The sequence below is a fragment of the Thamnophis elegans genome, chromosome 4 (genome assembly GCF_009769535.1).
Source record: "Thamnophis elegans isolate rThaEle1 chromosome 4, rThaEle1.pri, whole genome shotgun sequence".
Classification (NCBI taxonomy): Eukaryota; Metazoa; Chordata; class Lepidosauria; order Squamata; family Colubridae; genus Thamnophis; species Thamnophis elegans.
In genome coordinates, this window is record NC_045544.1 from 8,113,757 (window position 1) to 8,118,605 (window position 4,849).

The 4,849-nt window shown below is 41.2% G+C and overlaps 1 long non-coding RNA gene across 1 annotated transcript; it reads left to right on the plus strand.

The window, feature by feature from the left end:
• Nucleotides 1-296: 296 nt before the first annotated feature.
• LOC116508220 lies at nt 297-3,256 on the plus strand. The gene is made up of 3 exons (XR_004255299.1): nt 297-417; nt 1,793-1,873; nt 3,030-3,256. It is a non-coding gene; the product is annotated as an uncharacterized LOC116508220 (long non-coding RNA).
• Nucleotides 3,257-4,849: the final 1,593 nt, after the last annotated feature.

Sequence of the window (4,849 nt, forward strand, 5' to 3'; positions counted from 1 at the left end):
TTTCTAGCCTAATCCCTATTGCCCTGCCTCCAGTTAACCCTTATTACATTGTAACAGCTAAGGCGAAGCGCCAATTGACGTGAGTTGGCCACAACCACATTGTCACATGACCACCAAGCTATGCCTACCCAGCTGGTCATTATGGCAGAGAACCGGTTGTTAAATTATTTGAATCCCACCACTGCTGTAGTTAGAAGGAAAGACGCATGCCCTGAAGTCAAATACTGCCATTTAATGCTATCTGAAGCATTCAGAGTACTTCATGTCCCTTAGAAATATTGACAGTACGATAGTTACACATTAACCTTTCCCAACCTGGCATTCTCCAGTTGTGTTAAGACTCCAACTCTCCTAATTTCAAACTCTTCTGGGAGAGCACAAGGTTCAGAGAGTCTGCTCTCTGTGATTGTATTTCAGGTGGGTGGGAGTTATTGCAGGGGATCAGCAATTGTCTTAAAGGCAGTGGTGGGATTCAGCCAGTTCGCACCTAATTCGGGAGAACCGGTTGTTAACTTTTTAAGCAATTCGGAGCGTGGCACAACAAAACCGCGCTCCACTAAAGAGCGCCCGATTAAACCGCGTCGCTGATGTCATCAGCAGGGTGACAACAGCGACCACGGAAAAAAGGGGCGCTTTAAATAGCGCTTTGAAAGCAAGCTGATTCAAGTTAAGGTAAGGGTTAGGTTTAGGGTTAGGTTTAGGGTTAGGTTAAGGGTTAGGGTTAGGGTTAGGGTAAGGGTTAGGGTTAGGGTTAGGGTTAGGGTTAGGGTTAGGGTTAGGGTTAGGGTTAGGGTTAGGGTTAGGGTTAGGGTTAGGGTTAGGGTTAGGGTTAGGGTTAGGGTTAGGGTTAGGGTTAGGTTAAGGGTTAGGGTTAGGGTTAGGTTTAGGGTTAGGTTTAGGGTTAGGTTAAGGGTTAGGTTTAGGGCTAGGTTTAGGATTAGATTTAGGGGGGTTAGGTTTAGGTTTAGGGGTTAATTTAGCTTTAGCGTTTACAGCGTGCTTTTTTCGTCGCGCTGTGATGACGTCAGCTACCCGGTTTCGTCAAGCGCGCTTTAGTCAAACGCGGTTTTGTGGTGGAACCAATTCGGAGAACTAGTTGTTGGAAAAAAAATCTCCTTTTGTTTTTTTCTACTTTATGAGGCTAATTCCTGTAAGGAAGACAGGAAGGAAACATTCTGGTGTTGTTTCTAGCCTAATCTTTATTGCCCTGCTTAGAGAAACTGCCTCTCCCGTTAACCCTTCTTACATTGTAACTGCTAAGGCGAAGCGCCCATTGACGTGAGTGACGTTGAGTTGGCCACGCCGACTCAGTCACATGACCACTGAGCCACGCCCACCCAGCCGTTCATTAGGAACAGAGAACCGGTTGTTAAATTATTTGAACCCCACCACTGCTTAAAGGCCATCATGAGATTTTTCTAATTTATTGCCTTCACTTTCATCAATTTGCTGCCACCAGCTTGCATTCCAGCAACTTTAAGAATCAGCCACACAGGCCTGATAGCAATGCTGCCCCAATCTATATTTTTTTCTCCCAAAATTGTGCAGAGTTTCTGTGGGGTTGACTCCGTATGGCATAATAAAATATAATGCCCAGTGAAGAATTGTACATGTTGTTGTTTTTTTGCTGTAGTTATTACTAAACATATGTTAATATCTTTGGCACAAGGGCCTTTCCCAAGTCATCGATGGTCTGACCCATGTTAGGTCTGGTTTTTGTCTTAGGATGCTTGAGATGTGGTCTGGCAGGGCAGGATATTAATAGCAGTATGTTGTCATGGTTGCCTTTTAGCTCCCGATGTCACCCCTCCCTGCAAGGAGAAAGGATCCTTTTGATCAGCCCATCTCAGGCAATTGATGGACCCAGTCAGAGGTGGGTTCCTCCCAGTTCGCACCTATTCGGTAGAACCGGTTCGTCAAATCTACCGAACCGGTTAGAAGAGGTTCCACCAGTGGACCCGGATAGCAGGCCACACCTACAGAAGAGGTTCCAAAAATTTTTGAAACCCACCACACACACACACACACACACACACACACACACACACACACAGGCTCACACAGAGAGAGAAAGAGAAAGAAAGGAAGAAAGGAATAAATAAAAAAAGAAAAAAGAAAGAAAAAGTTAGAGAGTGATGAAAGAAAAAAAGGAAAAAGGGACAGAGAGACAAAAGGAAAGAAAGGAAGAGAGAGAGAAAGAGAGAGAGAGAGAGAGAGAGAGAACATATGGCTGGCAAGGCACTCCCACCAGGTCACATGGCCGGCAAGCCACTCCCACAAAAGAGGCCACACCCACAGAGTAGGTTCAAAAAAATTTTGAAACCACCACTGGACCCAGTGAAATTCCAGACTGATCTTGAGGATCTGATGGGCATCTCAGCTGAGGACCTAGTCCAGTGTTTCTCAACCTTGGCAACTTGAAGATGTCCGGACTTCAACTCCCAGAATTCCCCAGCCAGCGAACGCTGGCTGGGGAATTCTGGGAGTTGAAGTCCGGACATCTTCAAGTTGCCAAGGTTGAGAAACACTGTCCTAGTCACTGCCTGCAATGGAGAGATGGCTGGGGCCTTAGATTGCATTATTCTTTTTTTTTAATTGAAAATTTTAAAAAAGCTTTTACAAATATTTACCTCCCCTCCCCACCCTCCCCACCCGAACCCATCCCCCCCAACCTCCCCCCCCGACTTCCCAGAGCAAATACAGGGTATAAATCTTTAACAATCATATTCTAAAATAAACTAATAGAAACTTAGTCTCATCTTTCATTTGTGCTTTAACTCCTCTTTTGTTAAGCTAATTCTAAACGAATTATGTCACTCCTTGCTTTTTCAGCCATAAACTATCTGGGATTTCTTAGTCCCGTATTTATTTTGAATATAATCAATCCATCTTCTCTAGTTTATATTTCTCATCTGAATGATCCTTAAGGTATGCTGATATTTTAGCCACCTCTGCTAAGTTTGTTACTTTGAATGTCCATTCAGATTGCATTATTCTTCTGTGTTCTCTCCTTCGGCACCGATCCCTAGGTGCATCTTGATTTACTGAACTGAAAGATGAAATAAGTGCCTGGAAGGTTGCTAAAAGATGACTCAAAATGATTCCGACTGGAGATGGTTAAGAGCTCGTTTTAGGGATTACCTGACGTATGAGGGTGAAACAGCCATACTTCTCTTTCTTACACCTGCTGATAGCTAGCCAAAGACTGTTTTTTTTTCATTTTTCATTTTATTAATTTCATATATACATTCACAATTATATGATCTCATAACTGTTATTAATAATATGTGTTTATAACAATTTTTCCCCTACAGTTGACAATATACTTGAAATTACTTTCTTACCATCCCATAACTCCATCTTATCTTACAACATTCCTACTTCTTCCTTCCTTCCTTCCCTCCTTCCTTCCCTTTCTTCTCTCCTACTCTCCTTCCTTCCCTCCTTCCTTCCCTCCCCCCTTTCTTCTCTCCTTCTCTCCTTCCCTCCTCCTTCCCTGCTTCCTTCCCTCCTTCCTTCCCTCCTTTCTTCTCTCCTACTCTCCTTCCTTCCCTCCTTCCTTCCCTCCCTCCTTCCCCCTTCCCTCCTTCCCTCCCCCCTTTCTTCTCTCCTTCTCTCCTTCCATCCTCCTTCCCTGCTTCCTTCCCTCCTTCCTTCCCTCTTTTCTTCTCTCCTCCTCTCCTTCCTTTCCCCCTTCCTTTCCTCCTACCTTCCCCCCTTCCTTCTCTCCTACATTCCCTCCTAGCCAAAGACTGTTTAGGTTGACCCATTCCCTATTTCAACATCTGTGGGCCATTGTGAAGGTTATTCAGATTATCTAGTGAACACACAACTGCTGGTGAGAGAGAAAGGATTATTTTGCTACTGGAAAGACACTGGCTGATAATGCCAATTGATGTTAAAAATTAGCTAATTTTTGATGGTTAATAAGTAGGGATTTTAGTATTTTGTAGACTCTTATACATTATCATTGAATGTTTAGTCGCTAACATATAATATATCATGATATTAACAATGAAAGGATAACCTTAATTAGGATAAATAACCAGGCCACAAATTGCAACTGAGTTTTGGTGGAATGATAAAACCTATAAATTTGTGTTTCAAACCTTGTTATGAAGCTACAAATAATTTGGATTAGAATAAGAGGTGATGTGACGTAAATAGCAAACAATTGTTTTATTTTCTTCTCTTTCTCTAATTACAATAATAAAAGGGAATGTTAATGCATATCTTGGAGATTATCAACTAGAAATTTTAATTTGGATTAGAAATGGCAAACAATCGTGTTTTTTTTTTAATCTGTCTTTCAGGTATAAAAACAAAAGGGAAGGTTAACATATAATTTGGTGATTATTAACTAGAAATGTCAACCTTTTTCCTTTTTTCTTTAGATTGTCTTAGATCTTAAATGGTCATTTTGTTAACACATATTAATAGATTGTTGTTTAGAGATTGTTGCTTTTTGCGTTTGTGGAGAGAAAGGGAGAGAAAAATGTAAATAACCTCTAGTTAACTATAATAATAATAAAGATATGTTGGAGAGAGGAAATGTTAGATGTCCTACTAATTCACTTTTTTTTTCTTAGAATATGTTATAAAGATATAAAGATATGGCAGATTGACTGAAACTGGGGGAAGGGGGAAAAAATGCCAGCAGGTGGCTGTGTTTTTGAAATCTTTAACTAAATGAAAATTGTGGTATTGTGAGAGTAAAATATATAAATTTTTAACATGTACAATTTAAACTGAATGGAATATATGTGATTGTGGACAGAACGCACGAAATGTACTTGTGACCAATGGATACGCTTTCTACAAGATGTAGTGAAAGATGATGCCTTTCTTT